The sequence below is a fragment of the Stegostoma tigrinum genome, chromosome 5 (genome assembly GCF_030684315.1).
Source record: "Stegostoma tigrinum isolate sSteTig4 chromosome 5, sSteTig4.hap1, whole genome shotgun sequence".
NCBI lineage: Eukaryota > Metazoa > Chordata > Chondrichthyes > Orectolobiformes > Stegostomatidae > Stegostoma > Stegostoma tigrinum.
Genome location: NC_081358.1, coordinates 66145886 through 66170533, shown reverse-complemented (window position 1 = coordinate 66170533; position 24648 = coordinate 66145886). Strand labels below are relative to the sequence as shown.

At 40.6% G+C, this 24648-nt stretch overlaps 1 long non-coding RNA gene across 1 annotated transcript; it reads right to left on the bottom strand.

Moving 5' to 3' along the window:
• Nucleotides 1-17346: 17346 nt before the first annotated feature.
• On the bottom strand, nucleotides 17347-24438 carry LOC132209614 (uncharacterized). The gene is made up of 3 exons (XR_009445802.1): nucleotides 24360-24438; nucleotides 22442-22462; nucleotides 17347-17394 (listed from the first exon to the last, which is right to left on the bottom strand). It is a non-coding gene; the product is annotated as an uncharacterized LOC132209614 (long non-coding RNA).
• Between the last annotated feature and the right edge of the window lie 210 nt (nucleotides 24439-24648).

The window sequence follows — 24648 nt, the reverse complement described above, 5'->3', positions numbered from 1 at the left end:
TCCTGTGCGTCTCTATGGATGTCATGAGCTAGGATGGTCATATTCGCCCCATTTAAATTGATGGCCTTTGAGGTCCGAGTGTACTGAAATGAGGGAAAGTTCATTGTGTTGTTTTGCTGCTAGCTAGTGTTTGTGAATCCTGATGGCTAGTTTCCTTCCTGTCTGGCTATTGTAATGTTTTTGACAGCCCTTGCACGTATTTTGTACACGACATTGGTCCTCCATGTTGTGGGTATGGGGTGTTTGGTCCTTGTGAGTGTTGGCCGTAATGTGGTTTTGGTTTTGTGTGCTATCCTGATTCCTAGTGGTTATAGGATTCTCATTGTCAGTTCCGATACGTTCTTGACATATGGTAGTGTGACCAGTGTATTAGGACATATTGTGTCCTGTTGGTGTTGTCTATGTAGTCGGCATCTGTGGAGGAAGTTGGTGGGGTATCCATTGAAAGCAAAGACCTCCTTGCAAAGTTCAGGTGTGTTGCAGTGAGTTGTGGCCCATTTAAACACTGTCCTTACACTTTGTTTGTGGATGATGGGATAATTGCTGTGGAAATTGAGCATTTGGTCAGTGTGGGCTGCCTTTCTGTATGTTGTAGTGTGGAATTCCCCATTTGTTATTCGTTCTACTCTAATGTCTAGGATTGGAAGTTGATTGTTGTTTTCCTCTTCTCTTGTGCATTTCATCCCGGTGAATACTTTGTTGATGAGGTTATGTGTCTCTTCTAACTTAGTGTATTTAATGATGACATGTATGTCATCCATATATTGTATCCACAGTTTTGGCTGTATGCAGGGGAGGGTCGTTTGCTCCAAGCTTTGCGCGGCTACCTCTACAATGAGCCCTGAGATGGGTGACTCCATAGGTGTGCCATTAATCTGCTAATTTACTTAAAGGTGAGATGTGTGGTGAGGCATAGGCCCTGTAGTCTGAGTATGTTGTCCTTGCTGATGGAGCTGTCGGTCAACATTCCTGTTTCCTCTAATGTGCCCAGTGTTTCTTTGTCTAGTGAGATAACAATTGACGTGAATTGCGCTTTAATGTCAAAGGATACCATAATCTCATCGTCATTGATTTTTGATGTTCCTGTGGTTATTAAGGAATTCCTGGGTTCAGTGGATCGAGGCTGGGGAGCGGGGAGTGATCCGTCGGCCAGGTGTTTCAGTCTTTGTTGTAGGTTTTTAGCTAACTTGTATGTCATCATTAAATGCACTAAGTTAGAAGAGACTTACCTGACCCCTATAATACCTTGTAAACAGATGGGCTAGCCCCATCTCCTATCTCGCAGGGACTTTGTACTCAAGAATGAGGTGGGCTGGCATATTCTTATCATTACTGTTTATCCAGTACTGAATTCTATTGGGCTGGCTTTTGCATTGAAATAGGCCTCACTTTGCTGCTTCTTCTTTGCTTGTTCGTGGACTGCTATGTAATTTGCTTCCTTTACTGTTTCCACCACCAGTTATACCCATATTTCTGATATGATGTTGTCCACCTTGGGCTCAGCTGAGTCCAAACCTACCAACCCCTCCATTCCTCCATGTCCCTACCTGTCATGAGCTTATAAGGAGTGTAGCCAGTTGATGAAACCAGGGTGTTCCTAAGTATCTTTAACACAAAGGGCAGAACAACCTGCCAGGCTGTCTTATGCTGCTGCACCATTCTGGACATCGTGTTGTTCAATGTCCAAATCATGCATTCCACAATTCCACTAGACTACGGTCTATAGGGTATGTGGAATCCCAAAAAGGGCCATTACATTTTACATTACTTGGACTGTAAAATGTGTTCCCCGGTCTGATTCTATGCTTCGCGGTTTACCCCAACAAGTGAATACCCGTTACAACAAAATTTTTTGCAGTATTTTTGGCTGTGTGAGGTGTTCACCTTTCCTTAGCACTTTGTCAGCATGTCTACTTGATGCTGCCGTTAACTTCCCATGACAGTTAACACTTGGTCTTTTAATGTCTCACTTGTGTCTCTACCCAATTTCTGTTCCTCTGGTAGGGCAAAGTATATGTTTTATAATTAATTGTCTTTCCTCAGCATTGTCTGTATATCTCTCGCTATTGACTGAGCGCTTGGAACAGCTCCCTAGGATCATCCTTGGACACACGTGTCAATAACTTTTGCAATGTCCCTCAACTGCTGTGCTCCCAGTTAGGACAAATATACTATCCTCTCGCCCTCTACCGTCTGACCATCTTCCCCTAATCCTCCTCATCAAGAATGGAGCAGACGAGATCTCCGGCCCTGGGTTATAAGCTGGCAGTGAATCCTCTGGTGGAGGCTCAATATCATCATAACCATATCTAGATGCTTCAACTGCTGAAGCATCTCAATCTGTGTCTCCTTCACCGCCTTCTTCATTTATTTCAGATGTGAAGACTCACATTATGCCTCTCAATGCAACTAGCTGACCTTGCAGCTTCACTATCTATCTATGACATTTTATGGAATGAGTGGCTATTCCTCTTCTCCTGACTGAATTATTTTTTATTGCAGATTTAAATCATTACATTTTTGCTTCTGTCTTTCCACCTCAATTTTAGTTGTTTGGACTGCTCCCTCTCACCTACTCCTTTCCCTGACCAGCATCTCACACTGCATCTGGTACTGATTCATATGCACCAAGTCTGCACTTCTCTGTCCGTGCAGATTGGTTACCCTTTCACTAAGGCAGGTACATCCTCACAAAGTCTCTTATTCTCTTTGTCAAGTCTTTCCCTCTGTACATTCTCTAACTTGACTTTCTGTCGGCATTCTATCCATTCTTCCATTAAACAGCTGATTGCTACCACTTCCTGTGCTATTTTAAATTTCTTGTCCGACGTCTTCATTTAGGTGACCTGCCAAAGGGCTTCCCCAGCAGACTTTCTTTGTCCCTAGTGTGACCTGCATGTTATCTGTTTTGCAGTCTCTTCACTATTGTGTATTTCTGGAGGAGTCCCGTTCAATCAGAGCAGTCAATTCCTGCTGATGCATAATTGCATACTGCTGGCTACAGATTAACCCTAAGCTCCAGTACGGACTGATTCGAGTCTCCTACTGACTCAACGGAGAGATTTTCTCTCTGGTCCCAAGCTCCCATTCTCTCTGTACTCTGCCAATTCACTTTGATTCGCACTGCCGGCTGACACAGCGGATTTGCCCCCCTTGAACTCAGTGCTCCTGATCGGTCTGACCTGAGTCTTCTGCTGACTCAATGGAGAGATCTACCCTCAGATCCGAGTGACAGCACCAAAGGATGTTAAAGTCTGGAGAACGCTGGCTCCAGTTATCAGCTTTACAGAAAGGAGAAAAGCCAATTCTCATAACCTCACAATTTACTTTATTTACAGTGGCTCAGTGGTTAGCACTGCTGCCTCACAGCACCAGGGACCCGGGTGCGATTCTAGCCTCAGGCGACTGTCTGTGCGGAGTTTGCACATTCTCCCCGTGTCTGCTTGGGTTTCCTTCGGGTGCTCCGGTTTCCTCCCACAGTCCAAAGATGTACAGACTAGGTGGATCGGCCATGCTAAATTGTCCATAGTGTTCAGTGGTGTGTGGGTTATAGGGGGATGGGCCAGGGTGGGATGCTTCAAGGGGCGTTGTGGACTTGTTGGGCCAAAGGACCTGTTGCCACACTAGGGAATCTAATCTAATGCTCTGATGAAGGGTCTAGGCCGGAAACGTCAGCTTTGTGCTCCTGAGATGCTGCTTGGCCTACTGTGTTCATCCAACTTCACACTTTGTTATCTTGGATTCTCCAGCATCTGCAGTTCCCATTATCTTTGTTGGTACCAAGTTGTTTCGATTGGCTCAGGTCAACACCAGAACTTAGGCCATTCTCAGTTCATAAGCTGTTTCTTTCCTGTGTGTGTCAAAATTTTTACACTGAGAATTCCCAGCAGCATGTCTGCAGCTAGTCGCCCTCTGTCTCCGCAGTCTGTGGTGGCTGGTACCTCTCTCTCTCTCTGCAACCTCCTGGCTATAGGATGGAAGAAAAAAACATTGGCAAGGAGAACATTGGAGTCGAGTCTAAAAGAGCAAAGGAACTGGTGAGAATTTCAGGAGCAGATGAGCTCAGACACGATGGAGGTAACCAGTGTTATGGGAGTGAAATATGCATATTAAAAGCAGTACTTCAGGTTGACAAGGCCATGGGAAAAGCCAATGGAATTTTAGGTTCTATGTCAGGAGATGTAAAACATAATACCCACGAGGTGATAATGACCGCATATTAATCCTTAGTAAGAATCCAGTTAGTGTATTGCCTGCATTATTAGGCTCCTTGTCCTTTGAAGAATGTTGAGGCTGTGGGCAGGGTACATTTCAGTGCAGGATTTTCTGGGCAGTAACTTATACGGTATGAGCAATTTGGGCTGTATTGGGAAATCTGGCTGAATCGCACAAACAGGCAATGAGACCAAGCTGAACAGCCAGACTAATTCTTAACTAAGTATTGAGGTCACATTTCCACTCAGGAGCAATGAGTTGTCTATAAAGAGGGGTTGTGGGTTGTTAATGACTATATTAACTGTACATCTGTCTTCATTAAATGCAGATTCCTATCCTACCACCTGCTGCAAGCAAACTAAATGGTGAAAATTCTTGACATGGAAGTCTGAGTGGGTACTTAGTGATTTCAGCTCACTACTGGCTGCAAAGAGTCTCCACGTTCGTCATAATATAACAGCATCTCAAGGCATAATTCACAGGCATCAGTCCCACACACCGTCTCATCAATTGACATTGGCATCTAACAATTGCCAATCCCTCAGATTCCTATGGCACCTCTCTGTGATCCACTTGCAGGACACATAGAAGCACAGATTTGCACGTCAGGGCACACCAACAACTGACATTGAAAGGCTACCGCAAGAACACTCTGTGTGTAAGGATAGGCACACTGCTCACAGATTGCCCTCAGCTACATCTCAAGGCACTTGTTTCGTCTGTCTGTACTTGCTTATTTAGTGCTTTTCTGTATGTGTTTTACCTATTAGCCAGTTCCACAACCAGACAGCTTGCAAATGGCACATGGGCTTATTGCAGGGCTGTAGGTGGACAATTTAACTAAGGTGCACTATATGTCTACAGCATGTGCAGCAACCAAGCAAGCATGTCTCAACGTATTAGGAGGGGACGCTTAATTGAAGTCTAAGGAAGCACTTATTAGTGAGTCCTGCTTTGCTGAGTCAAGAACAACCTCCAAAATCATCCCATGGTGAAACATCCATTCCAGTTGTTTGCAGTCAGAGGGTCCATGCACAGGGAAGTGGGTCATGATTAGTCCTATGGCTCCATATTGGCTTGTCTGGGGCAGGGGGTAGGGGGGAGGGTTGTTGGTAGGGCACTTCTTATCTGGGGCTGTGTGGTTAGTCACTCCGGTAAGCAACCCATTAGATCCATCCCAAAATACCAAAGACAAATCTGAGTAATGGGACAAGGAAGGCTGTTAACGACAGGAAAGAAACTTTGAAACATGTTCATAGGTATTGGGAGTGAGGGTGTGAAAAGGGCTGATGACAGTTGTGAAGGTGGGCAACTCTTTGAAGGGAGAGGTTGGTGAAGCATGATGGGAAGAGGGTCATGCATGAGGGGTGCTTGTCTGGAGTAAGGAAGTTGGGGGTGGGGTGGTGTAATTGGAGATGGGCTTCAATGTCTGACCCTAACTGGCATGGCCATTTCATATGCTAGGGGCTGAGGGAGAAAAGAGGTCAAGTGCAGACTCATGTAGATAGCTTGGATAGATACCTGGCCAAGTGTGGAGTCCACGGAATTAACCATATCTATCAGGAAGGGGATCTGGCTGTCTGAGGCTCACAAACAAATGGAGCTGGAACCGGGAAACCACTCCTTGAACAGTGTTCACACTTCCGTTGTGTTGAGAATCAAAATTTGACAACTGCACCTGCACTGGAGCCAAACACCTCCCTGCATCACTGCCACCTGACCAGAACAGTTGTTGTGGGTGAAGACCTCACAGTTGCTGTGCATGAAGACTTGCCTCAGGATTGTTATGAAATGGTAGTTATCTCACCGCTTATCTGACTGGGACTTGGAGGTTGTTGTGGACAGTTTGGTGGAGACGATGTATGTCCCTTTTCTTCAGTATCAGGAAAGGATGTCATGGCAGCAGATCCTGCCAACCTCATCTGAGGTCCACAGTCCAGAGGAACACCCACCAGTGCCACTAGAAGCTTAATGACTGCTGCACTTACCATCAGCTTATCTTAGCTATCTCACATTCATTCTGTGTCTGATGCTGCACACATCTCTTATTACAGTGCATGCTTTACCACACTCACTTTGAACACAATTTCTTCCCTCACTCGTGCATATATACACACACCATGCATATATGCACACGCACGCTTACATGCACAGGCATACATGCATAGGCGCATGTGCATGCACATGTACAGAAAAAAATACTGCTAATCCTGTATTCCCCTGTATTCATTCACTTGTGACACCTCGTCATCTTTCCTAAACCTGCATTGACACTAACAGTTGTGCCAGTGAGTTTCATCTCTTTTATCTCACTCAATCTCATCCCCATTCCCCAACTTTGTTCTATTCCATGAGAAATGATTCCACAATAAAGGCAGAGAAAACACTTTGAAGGGTGGTGAGGTGCCTGCCATCCATCTCCTCATGTTCACATGTACCCACACTACTGTCGCCCCTAACATCCCACACCATTCCACCCTCAAGAGGAGAGCACCTTGCCTGAGTAGAAGACTGATGTTGTGATGCTGAGACCTCGATTTCCTGCCAATGAAGTAAGAATCATTCTCAGGTTCACTGCCACTACTGTGAACATATTAACAGGCCTGAAGATTTACTATTATTTCACAACTCATTCTCTCTTTTATATCCTGCAGGAACCAGTGACATTGTACAGTCTCCAGCATGAAGACCCTTTGGGCATCACCACCTCTTCCACTTCTGAGAAAGAAGACACAGATCCCTCAGAGGAAACGCCAGTAAGACTGTCTCCTGTACTGCCTGCCAGTTCAGACACATTCTAGTGGGGATATCATCATCACATCTCTGCACCGAGTCAAGAAACAAAGGCCCAGGTCACTGGCACTCAGAAGACTGCCCAAGACCAGCAGCTGCTTAGTGCCAGGCAAGTGAGGACCCTATGGTGCTGATCACTAATAACTTCATCCAAACATACAAGCAGACTCCGGAGTGGCACACAGATTTTGGACAAAATGACCTGAAGGTTGAGGAGGTATGCTGAATTTGCTTTTAGGGCTACCTTCTTTTGCTGTAGATATTGCCTTCCTGTTGGTGAGCACCAATGCACCTTGAGGGACCTTGATTGAATTCCAAATATCCCTCCCTCACAAGGAGACCAGGCAGTGTTAGTAGGCACCCTGCTAGAGAAGGAAATACACATCCCCAAGATGTTTCTTCTCAGGGTACCCCAGAGATGGCCACCCTACTTGTCACCCTTAATGTTGTGTGAGTTCAAGCTGAGGTGAAGGCACCTGCCTCTGGGCAGGACATACTCAGTATGAACCGTAGACTAATGTACGTTTGGACTATAAATGGACGGTATGCTGCCTGTATTTTGGGCTTTTCACTGATTGTGAGGACAGAATTCAGATCATGACCACCCTGAATACAATCAGTATCAGACACTGCCCTTAGCATACTGGACTGGGACCCGCTGAACAAAGGCTATCCCCCGTGACTTTTGGGGCTTGCATCATTACAGTAGTTGTCAGAGCTATCCATAAGACAGAAGAGAATACAATTGCAGATATGCCATGAGATTTTTAGGACGCTGTTGCACATTTCAGTTGCCAGTATCTGTGGCTGATGCTCATGGAATGTGCCTTGCGATGTTGATGCCGTTTCTAAGGAGGAGGTAACTTGGGGTAAGTAATGAGGTGATTCTACCAGGTGCTTGTTTTCATTTCCTTTTCAAGTTTTCAAGCCCATTTTTTTCAATAGTAATACAACAAATTGATCCTGAGTTAAGAGTTTTATGAAGTTTGCTCAGAAATTGAATCCAGGCCTGATAGAAATATTTACATGTATGTAAAATTATGAGGGCCATGAATAAGGTGGTCAAGGTCTCTTTACCAGGGTGGAAATGTTAAATACTAGAAGGCATGGGTTTAAGGTGAGAAGGGATAAATTTAAAAGAGATGTGTGAAGAAAATTTTTTACACAAAGTGCAGTTGATGCCCCAAACATGCTACCAGGAGAGGTGGTAGAAGTAAATGCGATAGCAAAGTTTAAGACGCATTTAGACAGACTCATGAACAGACAGAAAATGGAGCTATAAGACTGTGTGGAGACAGATGGGATTAATTTAAAATAACATTATGATTTACACAGATCTATGTAAGCATGGTGTAATTTGAAATACATTACACTAATGCTGAAATGGAGACCATCTCAAATAGCAGCTTGTCAGCAGCAGTCCATCTGAGTATTATAAAAATGAATTTGAGTGAGTCTGAAGAGATCAGTGTTCTTTCTTTCCTTTTATTAGGCAAAAAGTTTAGCATGCTATAAACGTTCGTCTTTTTTGTGATAACATTTGTATTGCATTGAGCTCTGCTTGTCATTCTGCTGTTTTCTGAAAGATTCTTGCCTGTCACACTGGGTTTCTTAAATAATTTGAAACAACCCAAGCCAACTTAATCTTTGCTTTTTACATTTATAAGCTCAGTGTTTCAGTAGCCAAACACATCTTTACATAACGGAAGCATCACTGCAGTCTTCTTAATTATGCCCCCAACTGTAGAATGCAGCTTGACTTGAATGAAGTGATTTCAATCTCCCTGCTCTTATGATCTCATTTTGACAGTACTGGAATTTTCATTTTTGCTGTGATTTGTCCTGATTCTTAAGTTTAGAGCCCTATTACTGAGAATTCTGCCCTTTTGGATCTCCTTTCTCCTCCAAATCTAAATGAGGATATCATAGTGGTTAGCACTGCTGCCCCACAGTGCCCAGGTTTGAAGTTCAATTCCAACCTTGTCTATATTGAATTTTCACATTCTCATTTCCTCTCGCAGTCCAAAGATATGTAGTTTAGGTGGATTGACCATGCTGAATTGCTCATAGTATCCAGTGATGTGCAGGCTAGGTGGATTAGTTGTGGAAAATACTGGCTTTCAGGGATAGAGTAGAAGAGTGGATCTGGATGGGATGCTGTTCAGAAGGGCTGTGCAGACTTGATGGGCTGAATAGCCTATTTCCACACAGTGGGGATTCTACAATTCTATGAAAAAATCTTAATTATTCCATGTAGTTAAAATTGTATACAGTGAGAGGGAACATTTCTTTTTCTGTACAGTGCTCTTGGCATGTGCTGTGTTAAACTAAATGAAACACACACCCGTATAATTCTTTGATATGTGTCCCAAGTGAGATTTTTTTTTAAAAATCACTTTATAACCTAACCACAACTGTCCTGTCAGATTTTCAATTCTCTCGACTTCAGAAAGGTATAATTGATATAACCCAGGATTAGCCGAATAGTTTTGGTTGCTCCACATGAGATTATATTACTGTTATATACACTGACGCTTTACCTTTGCCTAATCTGGTGAATCATCTATTTTGGTTCAGTAATTTGGTCACATCTTTAAGGTTTGTATTCATATATATTACATACAGCATTTATTTCTCAGATAGAATGGAGTGGGGGTGGGGGAAGGATGTGCTGTATTATAACATAAATTCCAGACCAGACGGCTGTAAATTTAAGGCAACGTGACAACGCAACATGTGAAATTCTCATTGCCGTCCCTGCACATAAGCATCAAACTTAATTTTGTAATATATTGGTAAATAAACTTCAGATTTATGACTCAATAGGATGTGGACTAACATATGTAGAATACCATAAATAGAATCAAGGTTGGGATATTCTCTCAGAATTTTATCTTTGAATTTTTGGAATTCTACATTATAGGTTCCAGCATTTGGACAAACCCAAGTGAGACAATGTAACTTATTATTATGATTTACAAAATATATAATCTGTAATTAACATTTGCCAAACTTGGATCATAACTCTTACTTATTGGTAGAGTTTACCTTTTCCTTCATATACATAAATTTTGTACATTTCTCTATCCTTTGTTTTAACTCTAGTATTAACCCATTTATTTGAAGTAGCAATACATATCAGGTAGAGGAGCAGATACAGGGACGTTATACTAAATGATTATCCACTTGTATAGCAAGCAATTCCTAGGCTTTGATCTTAAAGCTAATGAATAATAAATTTTGTTTGGTGCATTCATGGTCAGTTTTGAGTCTAGTGACTTTCTTCAGAACTCAGTGCTAGAATTGAACTGTTAACACTTTTTTTCTTCACAGATGCCTCTATACCTGCTGAGTTTTTCTGTTTCTATTTTTATTTCTATTGGCTGAATGTACTCCCTAGCATCTTCATCAATATTTATCAATCAATCAACAGCATTGAAATACATTTTTGAGTGTGGGACCTTGCTGTATGCAAATTGGCTACAGTGGTTTCCAAACTTGATGATGACTATACTTCTACGTTTCCTTTAAAGTGAGTTTGAGTATCCCGAGATTGTCAAAGTTCCATATAAATGGATTTTAGTCAGTTATTAAGCGACATCTAATTATATAGCCAGTGGAGATTACTGTAACCATTTGATGAGGAAACCTTTGGAACATCAGGTGTAAAACTGGGCAAACTATCTTCTTAACTCTGTGAATAGAATTAATTTCATAATCAGCATGATTATGTCTCATCAGTAAAGCTCCCAAGCAAATTGATTGTTTCACACGTACGGGAACATTATATTGGATAGGGACCCAATTCTGTTAGAATCATTAATCATATTGCAAGATTCTGACATCCGTTTTACTAGAGTGCAGGGGTAATTGACTTAGTGCTACTGCTGGAGTGACTAAAGGAGAAACGGGGAAAGTTATCTATGTGTTACCAGCCTGTTGAGATTATTGGACTGTTTGTGACACTATTCTGTCATTTAAAATTGGGACTTAGTCTCAGTGTCACTTCCCTTCAGATGGCATGAATGATACTTCTGGCAGGAGTCCTGCCATGGACGCCCAACAGTCTGTGTTTCTTGACTGATCTGAGTTTTCCTGAGGTGAACTTGTCGTAGTTTTCTCTGTGCTGATATTTCCAGTTCTTAACACCTTGTATAGCTGTTTGTGCTAGCTTCTCCTATCATGCTTTCAAAACTGGCTGAAAAAAGTATTCATAATACATGAAATTAAGTTCATTGACAGAAAAGGAGTAAGCCAAGCATTGTTCCATCATTAGCTTATGGACCCTTTCAACTTCTGCAAATGTTCAGTCACAATTATTTTTTTAAATTCTGAACTCAAAACTTCATGTATTTTTGGAGATTACATGCATTTTACATATGAATTAAGCAGTTGACTATTCCATTGAATGTACAAATGAGCTGACACAAGTAAGCTACTGTGCATGAGAACACCTGTATGTTCACCTCTGCTGTTAAGACATTTAAGTGACATGATCTTGTTTTTTGGAATTTTCATTTGTTTCACTATTTCCTTAAGAAACAGACATTCAGTCTTTGAATATAACAGCAGAAGACAGTGGATCCTAGAAATATGAAATAAAAACAGTGATTAAGATATTCAACTTGTCTGACAACATTTGTAGAGAAAGAAAGTGTTTTGAGTCCAACACGATTTTTCTAGCATTCCAAAAAATCTAAATGTAATTTGGCTCAAAACATTTAGGGGAGGTTTCCACTCTCTCCCTGATATGCTTGAAATTTGGAGGGGATGTAAAATAAAATTGGTAGCTAACTTGCCTGCCTTCATGGCCATCCTGAGCTGACTCCTATAATATGGGCACATAAGACATTAGCCAGCCCCTATAGCTTAGGCTAGTGAAGTCCCTTAAGTGGCCAGTTAATACCAGTTAATACCTGATTTGGGAGAAAGCATGATGAGGGGATTCCTTTCTTGAATGTCCTGTTCCCATATGATCCATGCCCTTCACCATCCACCCATTGTCCCCATAACTCCTTTGTGACCTTATGAATATTTCCAGCACTTACTCTTTTTATATTGTCTAAAGTGAAGAGTAAGGATTGAAAAGGTAGCTATATACCTTTTGTATGTCACTACAAGGCCCAAGTCTACAAAGTGACTTTTGTAAGCAGAAGATTTCATTGGGAGCCATTTTAGGATTATTTTAAATTAGCTTTAGGATTGTTTTCTTAAAATATCACTGAAGCTGACAAACAATGTCAAGAATCAAAGTGAGAGCAAAAGACAGAAGATAGAACCTTCATGGTTTACCAGCCAAGAATATATTTGGGAGCTCACTCTCAGATTGAAGAGGTTGAGTTCCTGAGGCTTTAACTGAAACTAAGGATATCTTTACCTAAAAGAAGGAATCTTTAAGGTAATCCTAACCTGAAAAGCCAGTTTGGAGATTAGAGACCGTCCTGCTAGAAAAGGGAAAGAAAATATGCGAGACATTTGGAGCTCCGATTCACTTTTGCACTAATTCTGAGCAGTGTCTACTTCAGGGACAGGCACAAACAACAATCATGATAGGAAATTTTGGTCAGATATTAATCAGGAAACCCTCCCATAGATTAGAGTACAAATTGCTTTGAAATGATGTTTGACCAATGTTAAAGTAAAACTCTTAAAATTTGTAAGTTTGTCATTTATGTTGATCACTGGAATTAATATTTTAAAAAGAGTTTCTATCAGTTTCTGTGGCAATTGTAAGAAATGGCCCAAATGTGAATTATTTTACAAATTTGAACTCCCAGTATGGACTAAGTCACCAGGCAGAAGAGCAAAATAGAATACTTCTGTCATATAGTTTATATTATTTACCTTGCCTGTCAAGAAAGAATAAAAAATGCACATTCACCCCACTGGTGGAGAACCTTTCTCAATGAACTTTCATTGGAGATCTGGTCTGCTTGCCCTGTCTACATACCAGAGACAGGCTCCTTTCCCTCTGCTTCTAGTTGATACACCAACCCACACCATATATTTACCTCCAATACCTCAATGAATTATAAATGAGGCAAAGAAACAGGAATATCACTGAATTTTGATGATATATGCCACTTAAGTGGGTGGAAAACGTTGTGCTAAGGCACACCCATAAATTGCAGGAACAACAGACTTGTCTGAACCAGGCCTTTGAATTTCCAATAAGTTTTGCACATCTCTTCCCGGCGTTACAACTGGTAGAAATCCTGAGAATCTTCAGTGTTTGGATTTTCTACAACAGCGCTGTTTTGTAACTGCCTTTTATTTTGCAGTGAACCATTACCTTGTTTATGTACATGTTGGTGATTGTTGGGCAGCTGAAACTTATGCTAATATATTTGTAACACGGCATGGTAAAAGAGGAGACACTGGAATTAGAAATTTGGAAAAGTCATTATTACATAGAGAAAAGTTCCAACAAAACAAGGTACTCTGCATTTGGTTAAAGAATCAAGTGTATTTTGTAGTTAAGATAGATGATGGGAATGGAAAAAAAGGAATTTAATAGAGATTGCAAGCGTGGGAAATGTGAGTTAATAAAATTAGATACAATTTGAAACTTTGTTTTCCTGATGGAAGTTTGAGGTATAAAGTCAGCAATGTATTTGCCATTATTAATAGTTAATGCGTAATTTGTTTGAATAAAGTATAAGTTACAATATGAAACCAGTGTCTGTGAATCTTGTGATACTGGATCACAATCATTTAAAGATGGCATGCAAAAAGTTAACTTTGTGGAGTCGTGTATAAGATTGGAGGGTTTTTTTTGTATATCTCTATGGCATGGGGGATGGATCAAGACAATATCCACTTGTGTGGAGGTGAGTCACTGCTGACTGAGTTCGTGGACCTGGAAGTTTGGAACATGAATCCAACGGAAGGCAGAGAGGACATGGGAGAGTGAACTGGGAAAGAAAGTTGAAGTATGGTGGATATTTTTGAGGAGAGTGATGCTGGAGGGCTTCATTCAAAGTAAATAAGTGAAGGCCCTTAAGGGTGGTATATTTACCATTCCAATATGTGCTCATTTCAGATCTGGGTTTTTTAGCTTAGATTAAATTAGATAGGATTCCCTACAGTGTGGAAACAGGGCCTCCGGCCCCACAAGTCCACACTGCCCTTTGGAGCATCCCACCCAAACCCATCCCCCTATAACCCACACACCCCTGAACACTACAAGCAATTTAGCATGGCCAATCCACCTAGCCTGCACATCTTTGGTTGTCTGGGCTCTTCTTTACAGGCCTTTCAGTTCACTACAAAATTTGAATTAACCCCACTGAGATTGCTGTTGAACAATGTCCTTTATAATGCATGTAAGGAAGGGCCAGCTGAGCCTGCAAATTCAAGGGAGTAAAGGATTAACTTTGCCTTTGCTGTAATAATGACTACTGAGCAAGTGCATGTAGAACAATGACATTACATCAGAAAAAAAATGCAACCAGGACTTAAGTGCACACAGTCACAGGCAGACCTCCTCTCAGCATCTTTTACATATAATTATGACTTCTAAAGCTTGTTAATATTCGCTGACCTGAGTGTAGATCATGTCTTATGGAAGGTTCATCCATGCCCCATGGAGTGATGAGTACAAAACTGGATACTGATCTAATCATACATTAGAGAGAAAATGCAAAAAATCCATAGAAAGACAGTTATTACAGCAGTGTAGACTGAAGGGGTGAATTGGGACCATGCACTTAACTACATGAGAATTCCCAGGAACTTTAAGCTTCCCATGGACAAATATCTGGCATCTGGATCTGTCTGAAAATGGTGAGAGTCGTAAATGTGGGAGGATTCCAACACGCTTCACTGTGGCATAGTGGCTCAGTGGTTACCACCGCTGCCTCACAGCACCAGGTACCCAGGTTTGATTCCACCCTCGAGTGACTTTGTGGAGTCTGCACATTCTCCCTGTGTGTGTGTGGGTTTCCTCCCACATCCAAAGATGGGCAGGTTAGGTAGGTTATTCATGCTAAATTGTCCCATAGGTGGGTTAGCCATGGGAAACACAGAGTTACAGGGAAAAGCCTGAGTGCAATGTTGTTTGGAGGGTCATTGTGGACTTGATGGGCTGAATGGCCTGTTTCCACGCTGTAGGGATTTTATTGAATTGCCCCAGTAAAAGATAAAGAGATTAAAATTACTCTAACTCCTGGGACTTATAAAACTGATCTGATTTAAATTTAGATTCTTTTTATTGTCATTGGAAGTGTATAAAGTTGCCATTCTCTAGCTCAATCTTAGTGTACAAAAGACAAGATTAAAAACAGGAAGAAAAATAAAAGATACAGTCAAAGAAAAGGAAACATCCAGATTGCTCCCCACCTCCTCCATGGGTCTTCACTGAAATAATTTTGATTTATTCCTGTACACCTTTGTGCTGGTAATGGCAGTGTAGTTAATCAGGAAGGTTGTGGCCTTGTTGCACAGCCTTGCTGTTTAACCAAGAGGCTGTTTCATTAGCTGCCTAGGGAAGCAGCATTGCCAGCCAACGGCAGGTTTCCCCAATGAAGCAGTGTGCACACGCACGCACACATACAATATTCATGTATGCCAATGGAAATAAAACCTGGCCAAAATTCAAATTCTAAAACCCTGGACAGTTAGTCCTGTAACAAATATTTTCCTCACATGATTGTCAGTATAACTTACAAATTAATTCATTCTTGGTGAAAGCAGTATCTTTGGCCAACTGACAAAGGTGGTGATAGGTCATGACGGAGAAGGCTATGGTCCTGGAATGTATCTGAAGATACATTCAAATCAAAGGATGCAAACAGGATGTTTCCATTCTGGAGTTAGATGGATGACCAAATTAGAACTAGGCAAACTATTCTCTGATTAACTTTGTTAGGTGAGATTTACAGCTATAATAATGCTTTAATTTGTAAATGCAATGACTTAATAACTGTAATCATCATATCCCTGGCTTAAGTTTGAGATATTTCACCTAACAGCAAGTTCAATCCATTCACTTGCATTTATTTATACGAGACTAAATTTTAAATGACTGTAAAAAGTGCATTTACTTTTCAACAAGATGTCAAATTCTCATTTAAAATTATTTAGTTTGATTTTCTTTGAAAGTAAAGATGTCTATGATTTTTTTTAACTTGGTGTACTGACTAATTTGAATTTCTTTCAAGCAATAAAAAACTTTGAGTTAGCCTTAGTTTGTATTTTTGGAATCAAAGTTATGTTTTTGTCCATGATCTGAAAAGACGCCATAGTACACAAAGAGTGAGAAATCTGGGTATGCACCTAATTCATGTTCCCTGTGGAACAAAATCAGTGAGGTACCAGAAGATATCCCTGTGGCATCTGCAATCTGAGAGTTGAAGATGTGACTGTGGGAGGAAACCAGAGCACCCAGAGGAAAGCCATGCAGGCACATGGAAAATGTGCAAACTCCACACAATGAACCCAGGCCCGCTGTGAGGCTGCAGTGCTAACCACTGAGCCACCGTGTCGGCAGACTGGGTGACTCGTCAACATTAATTAATATTACATAAGTTTCAATACTTGCCCATTTCTTTTTCTAGAGATGATTCAAGGCTTTTTCTTCTGCACTTTCCTTTCTGCTTGTTCATGAATTAGAGAAGTCACCACTCTATTTTGCACATCCCAATCCCACAGAATGGTTAGATAATTCAAAGGGAGATGTGTGAAACTTGTTTATAAAACAATGCCAATATTTTGCATTTATTTTTCTTATTCATACTGTACTATAATTTAGATGGTTAGGTGTATATGTTATAACTGATATGTAGGTGTAACCTTTTTTTTAACAACAACATCTGCCATTTAATGTCTGTAAAAGTACATAGCACAATACTTTCAACAATATTGTTTGAGGGAATAAGAGGAGACTAAGTAATGTTGGCTAGGTTGGGTCCTGCCAGATATATTTTCACCTGTTCACCAGTGCTGTTAACCAGAATCAAAGGTCAGAATTGCATATTCTTCTATCTTCAAATGGAACAGCAGATATCGACTTATAAGGCATTGCCAATGCCTCCCAAAGGCTCAACTTTTAATATTTCAGATCATTTTAGATTATTCCTAATTATATTAGCAATATAAATTAAACAGCTATGTATTTATCACAGAAAGATGGTCGATGCCTCTTTTGTTCAAGCAAACAATTTCACCTAAATTTTATTGACAACTGACAGCCACTTAATAACAGATGAGCAAATATTTGTTTCTCCAGGTGTCCTCATCATGAACTTGACCGATCTCTAAGACTCACTGTGCACTCAGCCAAGCCATTTGAAGAGAGTGTTAATTTTGACATTTTTATCAACATATTAGGTTAATGTTTCTTTGTGGATTTTCAATGTCTGTACGTTTACTTGGAGAAAGGAAGAGCTGTGAACAAGAGAAAAGCTTTTATTATTATAAATACAACGAATGGCTCCATCTGTGGATAATACTTACCTATTGTCCACAAAGGTCATCTTATATATGTTGTGTTTATAATATCTAACTCAGCAAGCACAAGCTAAACGAACGAACAAGCTTTCATGGCTGCCAACAGACACAAGGATTTAATTTGCACCATTGGCATCATTCTGCATTGCAATATCATCAGAGATCCATCTAAATGTCATATTTCTATAAGGTACACTTCTACAAACTGCTGTTCCCCTTAGTTGAATTGTCAGTAACAGGGGGGCATAATTTTAAGGTGAAAGGTGAGGTAAATATTTTCAACCAATGGGTAGTAGAATCAGAATTATATTCCTACACTGCAATTAGAGGCCATTCAGCTTGTCAACTGTACAATGACATCCAGAGATGTATCCCACCTCCACCTAACCACCCCGTCCATGTACTCCCGCACTTACCGTGAGAACCCACCTCACCTGCATGCCTTTGGACTGTGGGAGTAACCCAGAGCACTCAGTGGAAACCCACACAGAGACAGGAGAACACACAAACTCCACATAGATAATCGCCCAAGATTAGAATCAAACCCGGAACTGTGAAGCAGCAGTAGGGGTCTGGAATGCATTGTCTGGGAGTGTAGTTGAGGCAGGTAAATTCAAAATTTTGAAGGAGTACTTGAGTGAGCACATGAAGTGCCATAACATTCATGGCTATAGGCCAAATGCTGGGAAAGGGGTCCAGAGTAGATTTTGTGTGTTTTTGATGGGCTAAAATGCCTTCTCTATAGAATGTATGATTCTGAGGTTAAATGAGCAATAATTTCTTTTAAAATGCTATCCGTCTGTTTTTTTAAATGTTGTTTGTAATTTGGATTTGATGTTTAACTAAAAACTGCAGTTTAATTTCTGTAGCACCCAGCATTAAGCAGGCTTTTAACAAGCCTAATTGTGGAAGAACAGTTGAGCTTAATTAGAAGCTGGAATTGGATCCTCTTAAGTGAGACAGATAAATAGAATATAGAATGCCTACAGTGCAGAAATAGGCCATTTGGCCTAAATAGTCCACACCAACCCTCCAAAGAACATTCCAACCCATCCCTGACCCTATCCCTGTAACCCTCTATTTCCCATGGTTAATGCACCTAACCTACACATCTCTGAATACTATGGGCGTTTTAGCACTGCCAATCCACTGAATGTGCACATCCTTGGACTGTGGGAGGAAACCAGAGAACCTGGCAGAAACCCACACAAACACAGGCAAAACATGCAAACTCCACAGACAGTCGCCTGAGGATGGAATCAAAGCTGGCTGCCTGGCGCTGTGAGGCAGCAGTGCTAACAATTAAGCCCACCATGCTGCCTCTAAGCCTAATATTTTAGGAGCAGATCAGTTCAGCTGTCAGGTTCTTTTGGTATGTCATACTGTCACAACTTCTAGTGGGCTAGAAGCTCTGGGTTAAAGTAAAGTAATCCTATCTAGAGGTGTACTATAGCCTGTCCAAATAGGTTCAACTAGTAATAAATGAATTTTGCAAACACATTTTGACCTATGATTAAAAGCTTGGGTTTATTGGGCAAGAATGTCTAAACTTTTACTTTGTATATATCTAGTTTATTATGTTGTTTGTGTTGAACTGAAATACACAGTTTAAATAATGGCATTCACAGACTAAGTCAGCTTTTTAATAAGACCTCCAGTGGAAGAAAAGTTGGGCATAAGTAAAGATTAGCTGAAAACAGATCCTGAATCAGAAAGTCTCAGCAGCACTTAAAACTAAGTTAAGACAATTTAAGTATTATTTAGAATGATGAAACTTATTAAAAGAGAAAGCGATGCTCTGTGGTTTATGCTTTTTCTAAACCTTTTCAGACTCAGGATTAGACTGTTCAGGAGAAGAAGTTAATTATTTGATGAGTATCTGGTGAGTAAAGTCAGAAATCATATGACACCAGGTTGTAGTCCAACAGGTTTATTTGAAAACACAAGCTTTTGGAGCCTCAGTCCTTCTTCAGCTGTTAGTGAGGTGGTATTAGATACAGAATTTATAAGTAAAAGATCAAAGGGCCACATCACTGATGAGGATGGATTAAACAAATCAAAGATACTGTTAAATCTTTAATCAGTTATAAGGTTTCACTTGATTAATAGATATATTTAGATCCCCAAATTCCTTTCAAGTCACTGCCCTGAAAGAACTAAAGGTTTTCTCAGTGTAAAGAACAGGTGACATTTTAGGTCAGACAATGCATGTTAGATGTGAGGCCTTGCTTAGAACCTGTGTGTTTTAGTTTGGAGTAAGACTTTTTTTTTCCAAAGTAGCAATTTATAAAACACTACATTGACTGACTATCTATAAATTATGTGCTGTTTGCACAAAATAGAGCATATCTGCAAAAACAAATTCACCCCATAGATTTAAAAGTGTGTGTGTGCGCATGCATGCATCTGAGTGAGTAAGGGGCGGAGAGAAAGACTGTGTATATGTGTATGTGGTGGGGTCACCTGTAGTGTGACTTGAACCCAAGATCCCAGTTGAGGTCGTCCTCATGGGGACCGAACTTGCTTGGCAACTCTGCACTGTTGTGTATCCACGAAGTCCACCTTGGAGAGCGTTTACCCGAAGATCTGAGGCCAAATGTCCTCGACTGCTGAAGTGCTCCCCCATGCGGATGCTATGACATTGGATGAATGGACACCCTACATCAGTCGCCAAACAGGGCTGTCCCTCCCGGTGGGGGAACACTCCAGTGGTCAAGGACATTCAGCTTTGGATCATTGGATAAAATTCCTCCAAGGCGGACTTTGGGATGCACAGCAATACGGAGTTGCGAAGCAGAGGCTGATAACCGAGTTTTGTACCCATGAGGACAGCCTCAACCAGGATCTTAGGTACATGTCGCAATACAGGTGACCCCACCACAATGTACACATAGACACTCACTTATACACACACACACACACACACACACACAGTCACTGTCACTCACTCTCTCGCCCACACACTCTCTCCCTAACAGACACATTCTAAACCAAAACACTAACAGGTTGTAAACAGCCTCTCACCTAACATGCATTGTCAGACACACACTCTCTCTCCCACGTGCACACTCTTTTTCTCCCACATACACCAAATGCACACACATTCTCTCTCCCTTGCACACATGCGTATTCCAAACCAAAACCAAAAAAGTTCTAAACAAGGCCTCACATCTAACATGCACTGTCTGACCTAAAATGTCACCTCTTCTTTACATTGAGAAAAGCTTTAGTTCTTTCAGGGCGGTGACTTGAAAGGAAGGCGGGGATTTACTTACACGTATTCATCAATTAAAAACTTCTAACTGATTAAAGATTTAGCAGCATTTTTGGTGTGTTTAATACATCCACATTAATGGTATGACCCTTTGATTCTTCTACTTACAAATTCTGTGTCTGATATCACCTCACTAACACCTGAAAATGGAATGACGCTCCAAAAGCTTGTGTTTTCAAATAAGCCTGATGGACTATAACCTGGTGTTGTGTGATTTCTGACCTTGTCTACCCCAGTACAACACCACCTCCACATCATGTCTAGTGAATGACTAATGTTTATTCTCATCCTAAGGTTCAGCATAGCAAGGCAACATGTGGTAATGTGAATAAAATATATAAGGTAATAATAAATATATAATAGAACAAAATAATTCAGCAATTCTTTGGCATACATTTGGAGTAGTGGGGAAGATAATATGTCAGGTCTAAACAATGTAAAGATCCTGAATACGAGTTTGGCCCAGGGCAAACACATCAGGAATGGGTGTTTGACGTTTAAGCAACTTCAGCTCAGAATTTATTAGCTGGAGGCTGAAATAGAGATACTGCACTGCATCCTGTAGTGGGAAAGTTACCTAGATTCATTTTGCCAGGAAGCAGTCATGCCCTTAGTGTTGGGTCATCTGATTTGGTCAGTGTGCAAGAACAAGGGGTGTGTCTGTCAATGAGGTAAGGATCTAGAGGGCAGAACCACAAGATCCTCAGCCTTTGAATTGTCTTACAGGTACGTGGTTCTATCAGCTTGATTGACTGAATGTGAGGCCTGCAGAGTGGATGAGTTAGTTAACCGTGTCACCAAATACGGAAAGAGAGGGCAGGTAAGAAGGAATGTTGAGGTAGTAGGGGAAGATCCAGCCATTACAGTCTATGTAGGTACCAACAATACAGGCAGGACAAAGCTAGTTTGAGGAGCTTAGTGCCAAATTAAGAAGCAGAGTCTCCATAATCTCTGCATCATTGCCTGAGCTGCAATCAAATTGACATTGGGCAAATTGGATCAGAGAAATGAATCTTCAGCTGCTTCATCAATGACTTTCCATTCATCAAAAGGTCAGAAGTAGAGACATTCATTGATGATTGCACAATGTTCAGCATCATTCCCTGCTCCCCTGATTCTGAAACAGTCCATGTCTGAATTCAATAAGAACTGAACATTGATGTAGCTCCAAATCAGGATGATATGTAACATGGAGGTTATCTGACAAAGGGCAATGTTCCCATGCTTCTGTGGTCCTAATTTGTTTGGACAGTGGAAGTTGTGGGTTTGAACAGTGCAGTTGAAGAAATGGTGCTAAATTGCTGCAGTGCATCTTGTAGAATGTTATCTGCTGTTTTTGTGTCCCAGTGGTGGAAGGAGTGATTAACTAGCATAGTGTATGTTATTTCAGGCAGTAAGGTTGAAAGAGTGAATTGTTAGTATACAATAAGCTCAGTTTCAGGGTGCAAAGGACTACAGTATGGAGGAGCTAACCAGTGTGTGTTTTTTACCAGAGATCACAAGGTGTAGAGCTGGATGAATACAGCAGGCCAAGCAGCATCAGAGGAGTAGGAAAGCTGACGTTTCGGGCCTAGACCCTTCTTCAGGATTTTTTTTTACCAGTTTAGTTGTTTGAATACTGCGTCCTATGTGGTATGAATACAACATGTAGCAGGATAGCAGCATGTGGGCAGTACTGTCTCATTTGTGGTCTTCTGAAGAAATTCTCACCTCTATAAAACCTCCAGCCATCTAAGGAAAAAAAAAGAAACAAATTGCAGCCAGAAATGCTTGACTGAAATCCTGAAAATAACAGCAGCTTGAATGCACACACAGGCATTCAACTTCTTTGAAAGCAACAGCCTGTAGGTAAAACAGCTGTAGATGTAGTAGTTGTACTAAGCCTGCATATAGAAGCTCAAAGCAGCTCAAAATAGTGAAAATTCTGAAAAAAATCTGAAAACCCCTGAGTATCTTGTTAAAACTACCAGAGGATCTATTTGTCAACGACACAACACAATCAATATTGGATACTCAAAGTCACTTGGGAAGAAAGGTGAAAATTCTTACATTAAAGAAAAATTCTGGGCTGAGAAGCCAAGAAATTGTTTAAGATGCTATATTTAATAAATGAGCATTGTAATACTCCCTTAAAATTGCTGGGAAAATTTCAAAAGATTATTTGTCAAAAAGGGTACTCAGCAAGAAATTGATAAACATTTCTTCAATTCGACTAAATAGAATGGAAAGGTCAAAGGCAGAACAAGAGTTTATTTAATATTGATTTGAATTAAAAGCAATGTTTTTGTGCAATCAAAACTGGCTTTAAACTAGTTGTACAGTGTGATGCCATTTTTTCAAATTTAAAACAATACATATCTCTTGGAGAACAAGCAGGAAAGATGTCATGCATTCATATTGTTAAAAAGGGTGCAGTACACACTGTAAAAGGGAGGGAAATGGCACAAATTATCTATCTTTTCCTTGATCTCAGTGGGGAAAAAAAGTGAAAAAGAATGATTTCAATTTACAACATTTAAATGATCCTAGGCACTTGATAGAAAATATCAGTCGAAAGAGAAGGATAATACTGAAATATTTAGAAAATTTTCACCTTTTAGTTATTAGATATTTAAGATATTTCTGAAAGGAAAATAGAAGTTAAAATTTTCATTAAAACAATAAAGCATCTTAATTATAGAGCTTTATTATCAATTCATCACCAATAAAGATTCAAAATAATTGCTGAAGAAGACTCCACTTTTAAAGCAATTAGAGTGATTATGCAATTTAATTGATTCTACGATAAAAAAACAGCAACAGTTCTGAACTAAATCATTTTAGTAAGAGAAGTAGTAGTTAAATACAGCAACAATGAAGCCAAATCTTCAAGCAGATTTAAAATCACTAATATTTCAGAGAAGGAAGCAAACTGGACTGGATGGAAAAGGCGATTCATCAGATACACGAATGCTTTCAGGACTATTGGGGATGCCCAGAGAAGACCAGGCAAACACATTTCTTCAGGCCCAGTAGCAGATAAAGTTTTAAAATAACAAAATGTCAGGGAAGAGTCAAACTTGTTTTGTATACTGTAGAAGCAATTATTAAATAAATTAAGAACAAATCTTATAATAGGATGAGCAAGATTTAATTGAAGAATGCAGCTTCCAGGAGAACCTGTTGATAACTATATTAAAGAACAAAAAAAATTACAGCGCATGAACAGGTCCCTTTGGCCCTCCAAGCCTGCGCCAATTGAGATCCTCTGCCTAAACCTGTCATCTATTTTCTAAGGGTCTGTATCCCTTCGCTCCGTGCCCATCCATGTACCCGTCCACATACATCTTAAAAGACACTATCGTGTCTGCGTCTACCACCTCCGCTGTCAACGCGTTCCAGGCACACACCACCCTCTGCGTAAAGAACTTTCCACACATATCTCCCATAAACTTTCCTCCCTCACTTTGAACTCATGACCCCTAGTAATTGAGTCCCCCACTCTGGGAAAAATGCTTCTTGCTATCCACCTTGTTTATACTCCTCATGATTTTGTAGACCTCAATCAGGTCCCCCCTCAATCTCCGTCTTTCTAATGAAAATAATCTTAACCTACTCAACCTTTCTTCATAGCCAGCACCCTCCATACCAGACAACATCCTGCGGAATCTCCTCTGCACCGTCTCCAAAGCATCCACATCCTTTCAATAATGTGGCGACCAGAGAACTGTACGCAGTACTCTAAATGTGGCTGAACCAAAGTCTTATACAACTGTAACATGACCTGCCAACTCAATACCCCATCCGATGAAGGAAAGCATGCCGTATGCCTTCTTGACCACTCTATTGACCTGCACTGCCACCTTCAGGGGAACAATGGACCTGAACACCCAGATCTCTCTGTACATCAATTTTTCCCAGGACTTTTCCATTTACTG